Below are 16,008 nucleotides of genomic sequence, written 5' to 3'. Positions count from 1 at the left end.
ACAGGAATAAAATGACGCCCAACACTCGCTTATCTTCAGCTCTCGACCAGTGCGTGCGGGACTGCATCGTTCAAGTCTAGGCGTGTGAAAATAATTTATTTAATACCCTCGAAACTTATTGCCGAGCCACTAAGCAAACAATGCCGAATCCCTCTTAATAATGCGAGGGTTTTTCTCAATTTTTTTTACACTTTTACAAAAAGCCTAAAAGCAAGTAAAATCAGATTATCTGTCTCTCTGTGTACAATAAAAATAAGGATTACTTCTTAACATAACCTACCAAATGTCAGCTTCAAAATAAGCTCTCGTTCAATGTTCTGCAGTAAATGGTTCCAGAGTTCTGAGCGCTGAAAGAGGCTTGTTTTTATAAAATACGCTAAATTTGTCACTCAATAATACGAAAACCGTTTGACTTTCGATAGTGTATTTTTGCAAATGCACTCCCCTCAGCACCTTGTATAAGTAGGGAAAAAATTAGGGTATAAAAATGCGATGTTTTTTACTGATCGATTTCATATGGAATAGACAAAGGGGATATCAGCAATATTACATGAGAAGGGGTTGTGGAAAAGCTTACTAAATTTTTCATACATTTGTTTCAGTGAACTCATTTACTAGATGTGTCATAATTAGGCTTCGTATTCCAGCTATCTAAAGACTGAAGTTAAAAACACATTGGGTATATAGTACGCCGAACACAGGTAATGCAACGGAGCAGGATATAAGCAAACAGGTCTTCGCATCGTGTTTGTGGAGTACAATCAACTCCCGACATTCTGAAGCTATGCTAGTAAAAACATGCTTGAGCCATGATATTCATTTTCTTCGTGATCACGACTGAAGGTTAGCAGTCTGGCCAACGTACAAACTTCACTATCAACTTCAATGCGAAGGAATAAAAATGATTCAGGTACCTAATTGTAATATTTCGTGTTCAATTGCGATAAATTTTATTTATTTTTATTAAGTAAAATTTGAATTGTTTAAATAAAGTTCAGTACATTTCAAATGCAGTGATTTGTTTCCTATAATGTATATTAATTAACACTGCGTTTAGCGTATTAATTTTACATGCATTAATTAAAACTGCCTTTTGAATATGAATTTTACATGCGTTGTAGGATTTTAGCATACATAGAAGGCAGTGGTTTTCATTACAATTTTAGAGCAGTTATTTGTAATACTTCAACATACTTATCTAGGTTGGCAACTATGAATTCAGTAAAATCAACTTCAATCGTGGCGGCCGTTTGTTGTAGCGACGTGAAAACACACTCTCATCAAAAAAGTAACGTTAACTTTAGTCATAGTTCTTGGTATCGCGCAAATAAATAAACCACTCGTGATATAAAGTCTCATTTTAGACACTAGTTGTATCAAATAAGTAAATTATAGGTTTATGCTGACATCTGCATTTTTTGCTTAGAAATGATCGTAGATGTCAGTGAGTAAAAATAGAGTTAAATCGGGCAATTGCATTCAGTTTAAAACACATTGAACTTCCAAGTAGTACTCTGTTGCTAAAATGTTAAGTGTTAAGGAATAAAACTTGAAGAGGTAAAGGCTTAACATAGTATGTTCTTAAATGTGCAAAGTAAAATATTAATTTATCTTCGGAATATGTATGATAAGACTTTCTTGTGTTAAATTCTAACGTACCTTGTTTACATGTTTCGACCTATTTATGGGTCATCCTCAGAACTGGTCGTCGTTGGTCTTGGCGCCTCTTGTTTTGTTTCCTGTGAGGGTGTATTCGTGTGGTATAATGTAGAGTCAAAGAGTGTGTGTGTGTATACAAACTCAAATGTAACACCTGCAACAACTTCTACGTAGGACAGACAGGCAGATCATTTCAAACACGTTACAAAGAACACATCACAGCCATAACAAAATTACAAAACACCTCTACATATGCAGAACACATCACAAATGCTAACCACACCCACAGAGACATCAACACAGATATGGAAATACTACACATCCAACCAAAAAGCCAGAAACTAAACACACTAGAACAATATGAAATAGACAGACACACGAAAACACACCCCAACGAAATTCTCAACATACAACTCAATTTCAGAACACACACACTCTTTGACTCTACATTATACCACACGAACACATCCTCACAGGAAACAAAACAAGAGGCGCCAAGACTAACAACGACCAGTTCTGAGGAAGACCCATAAATAGGTCGGAACATGTAAACAAGGTACGTTAGAATTTAACACATGAAAGTCTTATCATACATATTCCGAAGTGATACAGTGTTAAAAGTTGTGTAATCAAGATGTATTAATTTATCGTAAAGATGTCTGAAAATATTATAAATAGACCTGCCTTTATTTGAACGTATAATCAAGCACTACAAGGATTATTCTTCACAGTTGTATTAGGTATTTATTTCACCGTCTTACAAGCTTACGAATATATACTGGGTGTTCATTTCAAAGTGTGTCATGACGTCAGTGTTGATGAGTCAGCGATTTGAAGCGAGTTTCAGCTTTTGTGTCAGAGAAGTGGCCTATTAATCAAGGCGTTCAATATGAACTTCAGAACGTGTACGGTATAATTGAACGTCGTAGCAACAGATGGTGGTCTGTATGGTCTGTGTGCTACCATAACCTCTTTCGAACTATGTTTTGCGCGATAAAGTCGTACACAGGGTATTTGTTATCATCGGTTGCGTACGGCAACATTCCACAACACAAATCAAATGCTCCGTGTCCATGTTGACCGTCGAAGTTAATGTCAACAAATACGTAAGTAATCGTCTTAACCCTCTCCACATATCCCGATAGCAAGAAAAAACTCACCTCAGTACATGTTTCCAAACAGTTCACATTCCTGCCACTACCGGAGTTACCGTACGTATCGGTAAGTACTCTTCTGAATGAACGCCGTACTTGCTAGGCAACTTCTCTGGCACATAAGTAATACACCTCTGTGGAAGTGTATGAAGATTGAATTCTCTAGGCTCATCGACTAGCCACATGACGGCATACAGCGAGACATGACACACTTTGAACTGAAAACCCAGTAGAAGCACCTCTCACCATTGCAGATTCCGTTTATGGCTCTACATAACACATGTTTAGCAAAGATATACTAAATGTTTAGTTATATGCGCAATCACTCTACATTTACATAACCTTTCGCATCTGTTTATAACAATAATAATCAGAGATACGCTTTTTATCCTTAGCAATATTTCCAGCAACAAAAGTTTATGGATTGCTTTTGACATACTTTGTCCATGAAGGCCAGTCGATTACTGCTTCTTTGACATCGCTTCTCTACTACAGACATGAGTTGGTTCGACCTAGCAGTGGTGTCCTAATGCAGCACAGCGAGGGTGTGCTTCTATTGAGATGATGACGTAGTTTTCTGCAGTGGCGGTGTCAAAATATTGACGTAAGCTGCTCGCCTTTCGGCGGGGGCCGCAGATTCCTCTGGAACACACGCAATCTGATAGGACTCCAGTTACAATTATTTCTAAAGCGAGTTCCAGTCTTAATTGCCTCCGCGATGCAATCTGAAGCAGACCCTAACACTTTCTGACGTTATGAAACCCACGCCCTTGTGTGTTGCGTGTTGTCTACAAACCAGCACCATAGCCAAACAAATATAATCATACATACACGTCACATATACAAGTTTATGTATATAGCCTACTATATATACAGGGTGGAAGTGAAATAGCCTTGCAGATTATCAGAGCGAATAGCTTATGTTGTTTGTAACAAAAAACTATAATATCATATTGGTGGAAAGTTAATAGCATTTCCAGAAAAAAAAAAATTTTTCTCAAATGATTAACCATCTCTTAGTCTGTAACTATTGCGAGTAGGATCGTGATTTTTGTCCGTATCGATAGGAAAACTATTAAACAGGCTTCGAGACTTTGGATCCGATACAATAACGATGAAAGAGTAATGGAACGGAGAAAAATTCTCTCCGGCGCCGGGATTTGAACCCGGGTTTTCAGCTCTACGTGCTGATGCTTTATCCACTAAGCCACACCGGATACAACTCCGACGCCGGTTAGAATCGTCTCAGATTAAGCTCCAACTCTTGGGTTCCCTCTAGTGGCCGCCCTCTGCACTACGTCATAGATGTCTATGAACGCAGGACCGAAGTCCACAAATGTGCTGAGGTGCACTCGATATGAGTGACTAGTTGGCCGGGATCCGACGGAATAAGCGCCGTCATATGTACTTCGGTACATTAAAATAATAATATATATCCGATACAATAAGTTTACTGTGCTTGTACTATAGGTTGTTGACTCGCTGCAGGTAGTGAAAGGTAGAGATGTGTTGAGGTAACGACGTTGCTATTTAGAATAGAGTACAGTAGTATGGGGAAACGCACACATATGTACATTCTGAAAGTAAATATACATTACACAATGACAATGTCAAAAGAATGTGAAAAGCATTTATTCTCCTGTCTTTTATAAGCATTTGTGTTTAATTATACACCGTGTTAATGGTGGAAATAAACATGTAGCAATTTTAATTTTTTCATTTATCCTGTTGGTCGTCTTTAGGAAGTGCAGTTACAGTACCGAATTGCAATGTACTTCAAGATACATTTTCAGTGTCTCAAACGTAAATCTTTTTCAGTTGTCTACCAAACACAGTTTGTACTGTGAAAAGCTGCGCTCTACGTCGCATGACTTTATAGGAGCAAAACGAAAAAAAAACCTAACATCTAAGAGACAGTCCTTCATTCTCGGGTGACTCTAGGCCTATATCTACTAATTTGCTGTTTATATTACACAATGCTCCATATCCGTTATTTTTACTTAAAATTGATTTCCACTTCTGTTTTACACGTTCAGTAACCGGTGTACTTGGTGTCTCATTAATTCTTTGCATCATTTCCTCAACTAATTTGAGGGCTTCCGGCATCTCTTGCTCTGACTTTTCTAACCATGTAATAGTTTCAGACACAGTTTGAAAATAGGTTTGTATGAAAACCAAATTATTCATCAGAACCTTCAAATCCAGAGCGTTTTTCTTTGCGTATTTGTTGGCATTCATTCTACAGTACCCCCACCCATTGCTCGCTTTACCACTATACTCAGTACGTCGTTATGCAGATTTTCCACTGAACTGCTCTATCGGGTTCGAAGTCTCGAAGCCTGCTAATAAAGAATAATTTATCCCTCTGGCTTATTTCAATAGTGTGGACGGTTTTCATGTAGGGTAAATATAGTTTTAAAAACCTCTAATTTCAAGCCACTGCACGATGCGAGTCGGTTGCAACACAGCGCCAGAGAACAGCTCCTCTAGCGAGACACACCGAGTTCGTTGACCTCTTACATCTGTATTACGAGAAGCGTGTGTTAGCGGCGGCGATGATGTCGGACTGCTGAAACTACAAACTTAATTTTCTAATTAACAATGCATTTAATCACAATACGTAATATAGGTTTTCGATTCATTTCAGTGTACTCTATCGTCCCCATCATTCTGCATTTCCACTCTATATAGCAGCGGTGACCAAAGCGGGTGTCGTGATTACATCGTGTAATGACAGACTTCAAACGGGTACGAGGAGTTTCCTGTACATTGCTGTGTTTCATTCACGTACTGAAGGCAAGCAGTGGCGGTATCATGTCGCTCTACAAGCTCTGTCTCTATAAGCAGTAAGAGGTTGTTTCGTAAAGAATGGAAAGGATAACTTTTTTGTTGTTCTGTCGGACAAAATGTAATATGTTTACTTTGCTCAACGGTTCAATTAGGAAGGAGTATATAGAAACATTAATTCCCACGCTGAATAATGTATTATTATTATTATTATTATTATTATTATTATTATTATTATTATTATTACTAGCTAGATTATCTGTTCTTTTGTAAAGTCCTCAAAGATGATATCTCCTATGACTCTTTCTTAAACAATATTACCTTACGTATTCCAACAAAAGATATGAGAGCCCACAAACTTTTATATATTAGAAATTCGAAATTTCTTTCACCAGTCTCCAGATGCATTAAAATGCCAACATGCATGGCAGCTAATTCGATTCCCTTCAATGTATAGACTTAGTTTGCTCTTGGCAATGATTTATCATTTATGTATTCTTTTAGGCATTATACTCAGTTATCATTGTCTCATAGTATTCTTAGTTATGTATTTGAAAGTCATCCATTATTTATCCATTCATCGCCATTATTGTAATTAATTGTAATTGAATTTATGTGTAATAATTATTTTTGTATTACGTTTTTGTTATACTCTTTGTGCTGAACTGTAATTGGCCACTGGCTGTTGTACAGCACATCAAATCTAAATAAATAAATAACATTATTATTATTATTATTATTATTATTATTATTATTATTATTATTATTATTACTGACTACTAAGTATGTTTTTCTATAATTTATTCTGTACATGCATGAATATTGATATTTTTTTATCTTCTCCCTAGAAGGATAAAATTATTAGGCTTTATCTCAGTTTTAATATTTTTAAACTTTAGATGAGGGTAACTATTTATTAGTTATTCATTTAATAATAATATTGTGGAAAAACTGATTCAATATTATGTGCCAACGAACTGCTAAACGCCAGTAATTGAGATGTCTTAAATCATAGTCAGGAAGAGAAAGATGAGACAAATAAATATAAGGAAGTCAGCTACCTAATGGGGTTTGAAATATCTTGTGCTCTAAAGCCTTTTAATACAACAGAAATAACTTGTTCATTAGAAGTTTTTAATTTTGAAAAACTACGAATTTCTCGACCAACTATCGAGAGAAGAATTTAGAAAATTCCTGATTATATTCAAGAGGGAGGTTAAAAAAAGAAGCAAGAAAAATCGTATATTATTCACTGGCTCTTGATGACAGCAGTGACATTACTGATACAACAAAGCTTGAGATTTTTTATCCCCGGGATTGATCAAGATGCTAGTACAGTAACCACCACTGGTTTTACTTTTCATGCCAAGTACCTTTCCTCCGTTTCTTTTCTTCATAGTCTGTCTGTCGCATGTAAGCACTGCAACTCGAGCTTTGGTCACCGCTGCTGTATAGTAATAATAATAATAATAATAATAATAATAATAATAATAATAGTAGTAGTAATAATAATAATAATAGTATGATAGTGTTACCATAATCTTTAAATACTGTATCTCTCTAAAATATCCTTTTTGTGATTTTGTTTAATTACCATGATATTGGTGTGTAATTAACTAATATTTATTTTTGTTATTCATTTAATAGGCTCAACTTTAGCCGCATGGGCAACTCATAGATTTTCGCTTTGGAGACGAGGCATCAAATTCCTGTTGGTGAGTAATGAACAGAGACTGTTTGGTGGTAGAATTTTGCAGGGTACTTCCGTTTCTCCTACGGGAATTCCATCATTTCTCCAATAATTATCAATACACTACTCACACTCGGAAAACAACAGGAAAACTGTCATTCCCCAGGATATCACTGCGATACAAATTCGCTACAATGGTAGCCGACGTTCACTTCCCTCAATACGATACTTTAAGATAGTGTGATAAAGGACCATGTGCATAGTTTTCAAATCAGTGTTGCCAATTTGTTTACACTAAACATCCCTAAATATGTTCTATTTTTTTTTGTTCCTAGATTCCAATAAAAATCCCTAATTTTAAATATAATTTCAGCTTAAGATTAAATAGTAATCTTTATTAACAGAACTTATAATAACAAATAGAACATGTCAATATAAGTATTTAATATATTACTTTTATACTCATTAGCCCTCATTAAGAACTATCAACCAAAGGGGAAATAAAATTTTAAGTTTTTATTCCGTGAGTACCCCTAATCTTCCTCTCCCTATAAATTTCTGGAATAATGCAACATTTTATATCTTCTCATACAAAGGAAACTTTTCATATGAAAGTTTATTTGCTTTAGTTTTAAAAGGAAGATTCTAATTGTCAGTAGGTTTCCAGTAGGCCTGCTCATGCACACAAATCCACCCTTTTCTTACTTAATCTATACTAATAATAAATCTGTAGCCGAAATTTTTCTGGTAATTTTCGATTTTCCAAAAATAATTGCTCCTAACATATATAATTAACCACCCTGAAACCGAAAATCGCTTTTTTGAAATTTTTGTTTGTATGTCTATCTGTCTGCCTGTATGTTTGTTGCCTTTTCATGCGATAATGACTGAACGGATTTCGATGAAAATTGGAATATAAATTAAGTTCGTTGTAACTTAGATTATAGGATATATGGCATTCAAAATACATTCTTTAAAAGGGGGGTTATAAGGGGGCCTGAATTAAATATATCGAAATATCCCGCTTATTATTGATTTTTATGAAAAATGTTACAAACCAAATATTTCTTTAAAATTCATTTCCGATAAGTTTTATTCTTTGAAAAATTTTAATAGGACTGATATTTAATGAGATAAATGAGTTTTAAAATTAAAATAACTGCCATCTAAGGCCGTATAATGAATTAAAAAACAAATGACTTCGTCTATAAGGGGCTTTGGACAGCAACAATCGAAAGCTATGAAAGATAGCCTACAGATAACGTTTCTGCGTTTCTATGAAGTAATATCTGAAGCTAAATTAACCGATTTGTATAATTAATTATTAATTCACCATTGGAAAGTGTAGTTTCTCTAGATGGACATAATGCTATAATGTTATCACAGTAACTTCTGAGTGAATCGAGGACAGGTAAGATTAAAATAGATTCTTATGCACCGAAAACTTGATAGGCTATTCTGTATATTCGTTTCCTGTATTTCCTAAACTAATTTTTATGACCAAATGAGTGGTCTCTGGATCAAAATGATCGCATTTTAATCTTTTAATTAAATTTAAATTAATCAAATGTCCTATTTTAATTATATAATTACTTTATATTATTTCTAACGGGTGCAGCGGAGCGCACGGGTACGGCTAGTCTTAAATATATTATTAGCTTAAGTCACAATCACAAAATCAGTTCATTGTAATCGCAATCCCTTTCACCTGAATGCCTGAACTCAACCAATACAGTTTTCCCTTAAGGAAGTTCAAATAACTTACACTCATACAACTGTCTTATCCAATCACCTTTCTACGAGAAAAAATTGCAAGTAAAGAAACCGGGGAAGAACCGTTATCTCTGGTGACACTTTTTTTTTCTCTAATAGCAATCAGAAATAAATATGATAAAAAAATGGAAAATATTGTTTTTATTCTTGTTAGGATGTAACTCAAATTTTAAATACATAAAAACTAAAATAGGACATGATTGCAAATAAAGACATAGTTTTAAGGGAAAATCTCAAGAAATCCCTAGAGACAATGAATTTAGGATAAATTATCCCTATATTCCAAGAAGGCACTCAAATTTCCTAGAACTAGGGATAAATCCCTAGATTAGCAACACTGTTTCAAATAGCCGTTCATCTTAAGAACTTATCATATAGGCCGATGAAATATTTGTTCTCAGTTGTACATAGCTTATACAGAGCTACAAATTAACACACAGAAAACCCTTTCTTTTTTCAATATATTAAAATAATTATCAATTTTCTAACACTAATTACAGTGTATAATTTAATTATTCAAAATGTTGTCTACTCACATTGTCAGAATCTAGAATTCCCTCCTCAACTCAAGCACATTTCAACATTTCAGTATTTTGTTATTTTAGTTTTAAAGCTAAAATATACTTCTACAACACTGACCACAATCAGATTTCTAGCTAAATATGTAATATTTAAAAATGAGGTTGAATAAAATGTAACTATTTATCAAAATATTTTGGTTAAAAATTATTTTTTTCTAGGCAAAGTATCTAACAGAGGGACTTCATTCTAGTCAGTTTTGTACATAATATGTAAGTAAACATGCAAAAAATCATAAAATTCTATTCAGTAATTTCAGTATTATCATGTAAATGGATTTTCAAAATGTAGTTGGCGGGAAAAGAATGTTAAAAATACAATGATTATATATATATATATTGAAAACAATATTGTTCATCAAAATAAATTTGAATAGTTGGTGCATATTTTAAAACTATTTTGAACAATTAAATTTTTGAAAGTGTTAAACTGTACGTACCCCATTAAAGATTTGCACCGTACACGAAACAAAGCGGAAAAAAATCCGTAGCGTCCCGGATAAAACGGTACGTCTGGCAACCATAATCTCAACATCCGTTTCGGTAAAATGCTGATTTCGAAGAATTGATCATTTTCAGTTTAGTACATCTTCTTATAATTAATTCTGATCCGATATGAGTTTAATGTAGATATAACTGTTATTCAGTTCTAGTTTTAAACATTATTATTATTATTATTATTATTATTATTATTATTATTATTATTATTATTATTATTATTACTTCTGTGAGGATTTAATATTACCAAACGGTTTATGTTACTGTTCACTACAACGTCCCTACTGTGTAGGTTTCATAATATCAATTATTAATAGTGCTTTATTGCATCCAGAGTAAGTGATTGTTAGCATTGAATACTACAAACCAGATCCATTGACTGAAGATGACTCTGCTCTGTACCTCTCTGTACAAACACATCTCTACACATTCGAAGAAGAATAACATTTTCAATCATATATTATACTATTGGCACTACTGATTTTATAATTCGATATTCGTTCGTCAGTTGTCTGTTTAATGCGTTGTGTAATAGTGTTGCTTAATAAAATTTATCTAATTGTGAAGTTTATGTGTGTTTCGTAGTAGATTGCATTAGTAATCTTTCTTAAGAACACTGTCAGTAAATTTTATATGAATCGTATATTCTCGAGTGCATACAGACAAGGGGAAAAACATCTGATTGAAGTAGCGCTGATCTAGTTCCAGAGAACATCAAGGCCATGTCTCCGGCTACCTGCTGAAGTAAGGTTATAACAACATACATATGTTAACATTCCGTTTCTGTCTTGTATATATTTATTTCATGTAACAATTGAGAGAATGCGTATTTTGAAGTACGTTTGCACTTTAAATTGTCATTGTACACTGGTGGCCATAATTCTGGAAACTTTTTGTTTTTGTATTGAATTATTATAACATCTGCATTGATTCACAGATTTATACATTCGAAAATGTTACTCGTGACTGATCCGTTAATTATGGGAAGATCTAAATATTAATTTCAGATTTCATTATTATTTCTCATTATTTCCTGTATTAATTATTATTAATCGACAAATCTGTCTCACATCTCTTGGACTTATTTTAGGTTTTCTACCAGTCCTAGGTGTTGTTTTACAAGATTTTGTGGATTTGTACTTCTGCCATACCTTCTGGACGCCAGACACTGTAGCACCTTTACCAAGTTTCCTTGCAATTTAATGTATAGCCTTCTTCTCGAAGTGTGACTGCCCTAGAACGTTTCCAATCCTTTCGTGCATCCATTGTGATAAAAGGATCAATAAAATTTGTTGTAAAGCAATCAGGTGTTAACCTAACGAAATCTTAAGTCAGACTAATGATATAAACACACTAATAATGTCCATATTTTATGCCAACAGTGCTCAACAATGCTTCTACTGATCAACAATAATCTTAAAATCAACAATGGACCAGTTTTTATTACGGTAAATAATGGGAAATTATAATGAAATCTGAAATTAATATTTAGATCTTAAACGACAAGAACATAATACATAGTAATGATTATTTATTGTTAAAATATTCAGGATTTAATATAATACCTTTATTACAACCCCAAAATTAACGGATCAGTCATGAATAACATTTTCAATTGTGTAAATCCGTGAATCAATACAAATGTTATAATAATTCAGTACAAAAAAAAGTTTCCAGAATTATGGCCACCAGTGTAGTCGCAATATACCAATCAAACTAAGCTTAATTCTATAAATAAAAGTTTACATCTTTAGGGTTAATAACGCCACTAGCATTACATTTGATTTATAAATGTTTCTTAATTAAGAACTATGTCACTAATTCCTTCGTTAAAGTCCCAGGAAATAATCTACGTACATTATTGGCAGTTTAACAGGTGTAAGGTACATATGGGGTTCATATTCGAATAACGGCTGGCCTGTTAGTCAAATGAAATTCTTCAATGTTCATTCCCTTGTACATGAGTAATATTTCGTGTCAGATTATTCTTATATTCCTTCTTTGATAAACATATATTTCGTTCACATTTAGATTTTATTTTCACAATTACCATCACCACCACATTCAGCATTATCAGTAGCCATTCTGTTACAACCACCAGCATAAACAATATCATAGTCACAAACATCATCAATAGGCCTAGTACTAGTCACTGTCACAATAACAGTATTATAAACATCAGCTAATCAACAGTATCATAATCACTACCACCATCATTAGTGATATTACAATCACCATCGGAGCAATGATATTAAAATTACCACTATCATTAGTAGTGTTACAAACACCATCATCAGTAGTATTATAATCACCACCACCATCAGTATTATAATCACAACCATCATCAATAGAAATATAATTACCACTGTCACAGTAGTATTATAGTTACCATCATTAGCAATATTATAATCACCGCCATCATCAGTAGTATTATAATCACCATCATTAGCACAATTTTAATCACAACCATCATCAGTAGTATTATAAACACCATCATTAGCAATATTATAATCACAACCATCATCAGGAGTATTACAATCACCATCATTAACAATATAATCACCGACATCATCAGTAGTATTATAATCACCATCAGTAGCACAATTTTAATTACAACCATCATCAGTAGCATTATAATCACCGTCCTTAGCAATATTATAATCACAACCATCATGAGGAGTATTACAATCACCATCATTAGCAATATAATCACCGCCATCATCAGTAGCATTATAATCACCATCATTAGCACAATTTTAATCACCACCATCATCAGGAGTATTACAATCACCATCATTAGCAGTATTGTAATCACCGCCATCATCAGTAGCATTATAATCACAATCATTAGCACAATTTTAATCACAACCATCATCAGTAGCATTATAATCAGCATCAGTAGCACAGTTTTAATCACAACCATCATCAGTAGCATTATAATCAGCATCATTAGCAATATTATAATCACAACCATCATCAGGAGTATTACAATCACCATCATTAGCAATATAATCACCGCCATCATCAGTAGTATTATAATCACCATCATTAGTACAATTTTAATCACCACCATCATTAATAGTTTTATAATCACAATCATTAGCAAAATTATAATCACAACCATCATCAGGAGTATTATAATGACCATCCTTAGCATTAATCACAACCATCATCAGTAGCATTATAATCACCATCAGTAGCAGAATTTTAATCACAACCATCATCAGTAGCATTATAATAACAATCATTAGCAATATTATAATCACAACCATCATCAGTAGCATTATAATCACCTTCAGTAGCAGAATTTTAATCACAACCATCATCAGTAGCATTATAATAACAATCATTAGCAATATTATGATCACAACCATCATCAGGAGTATTACAATCACCATCATCAGGAGTATTACAATCACCATCATCAGGAGTATTACAATCACCTTCCTTAGCAATATAATCACCGCCATCATCAGTAGTATTATAATCACCATCATTAGCACAATTTTAATCACAACCATCATCAGTAGCATTATAATCACAATCATTAGCAACATTATAATCTCAACCATCATCAGGAGTATTACAATCACCATCATTAGGAGTATTACAATCACCATCATTAACAGTATTGCAATCACCACCATCATTAATATTTTTATAATCACAATCATTAGCAAAATTTTAATCACAACCATCATTAGTAGTATTATAATCACCATCCTTAGCATTAATCACAACCATCATCAGTAGCATTATAATCACCTTCAGTAGCAGAATTTTAATCACAACCATCATCAGTAGCATTATAATAACAATCATTAGCAATATTATAATCACAACCATCATCAGGAGTATTACAATCACCATCATCAGGAGTATTACAATCACCATCATCAGGAGTATTACAATCACCTTCCTTAGCAATATAATCACCGCCATCATCAGTAGTATTATAATCACCATCATTAGCACAATTTTAATCACAACCATCATCAGTAGCATTATAATCACAATCATTAGCAATATTATAATCACAACCATCATCAGGGGTATTACAATCACCATCATTAGGAGTATTACAATCACCATCATTAACAGTATTGTAATCACCACCATCATTAATATTTTTATAAGCACAATCATTAGCAAAATTTTAATCACAACCATCATTAGTAGTATTATAATCACCATCCTTAGCATTAATCACAACCATCATCAGTAGCATTATAATAACCATCAGTAGCAGAATTTTAATCACAACCATCATCAGTAGCATTATAATAACAATCATTAGCAATATTATAATCACAATCATCATCAGGAGTAGTACAATTACCATCATTAGCAGTATTGTAATCACCGTCATCATGAGTAGTTTTATAATCACCATCATTAACAGAATTTTAATCACAACAGTAATCAGTAGTATTATAACCACCATCACTAGCAGAATGATATTCACAACTATCATCAATAGTATTATAATCACCTTCAATAGCAGAATTATAATCACAACCATCATCAGTAGCATTATAATCACCAACAGTAGCAGAATTTTAATCACAACCATCATCAATAGTATTATAATCATCATCCTTAGCAATATAATAACCGCCATCATCAGTAGTGTTATAATCACCATTCTTAGCATTAATCACAACCATCATCAGTAGCGTTATAATCACCTTCAGTAGCAGAATTTTAATCACAACCATCATCAGTAGCATTATAATAACAATCATTAGCAATATTATAATCACAACCATCATCAGGAGTATTACAATCACCATCATCAGGAGTATTACAATCACCATCATCAGGAGTATTACAATCACCTTCCTTAGCAATATAATCACCGCCATCATCAGTAGTATTATAATCACCATCATTAGCACAATTTTAATCACAACCATCATCAGTAGCATTATAATCACAATCATTAGCAATATTATAATCACAACCATCATCAGGGGTATTACAATCACCATCATTAGGAGTATTACAATCACCATCATTAACAGTATTGTAATCACCACCATCATTAATATTTTTATAAGCACAATCATTAGCAAAATTTTAATCACAACCATCATTAGTAGTATTATAATCACCATCCTTAGCATTAATCACAACCATCATCAGTAGCATTATAATCATCTTCAGTAGCAGAATTTTAATCACAACCATCATCAGTAGCACTATAATAACAATCATTAGCAATATTATAATCACAATCATCATCAGGAGTAGTACAATTGCCATCATTAGGAATATTGTAATCACCGCCATCATGAATAGTTTTATAATCACCATCATTAATAGAATTTTAATCACAACCGTAATCAGTAGTATTATAATCACCATCACTAGCAGAATGATATTCACAACTATCATCAATAGTATTATAATCACCATCAATAGCAGAATTATAATCACAACCATCATCAGTAGTAATTTAATCACCATACAAATTCCAATGGTAAGCGCAGCACCAACCACCTCATCTGTATGTCTACTTCAAACTATCGAAAAGCATTTTCTTGTTTGGAGAAACACCTTTCTCGTAGAGTACTGAAGCTGTAAGTTCCTACGGTACTAGTTATTTTTTTATTGAAATGCCTAGTTGCAAAAGTTCCTATCTGAAAAGTTTATATATTTATATTTATTGTAAGTCAACAAAAACTGGTAGCATATGAATAGATCATAGTCTCCTGCAGTTTAAGAACAAAAATAAAGTAACCTTATAAGCTGCATGAATTTCCTGCTAATAGGTAGTTTTCAATTTAAATTTGAAAACTGATTTTAATTCTGTAACATAGGGGTTTTTGTAAGTGAGCAACTCATTGGCTTTCATATTTTTAATTGT

This window comes from Periplaneta americana, chromosome 7 (assembly GCF_040183065.1).
Source record: "Periplaneta americana isolate PAMFEO1 chromosome 7, P.americana_PAMFEO1_priV1, whole genome shotgun sequence".
Taxonomy (NCBI): Eukaryota; Metazoa; Arthropoda; class Insecta; order Blattodea; family Blattidae; genus Periplaneta; species Periplaneta americana.
The sequence above is the reverse complement of the archived record's forward strand: the minus strand, read 5'-3'. Positions refer to the sequence as shown.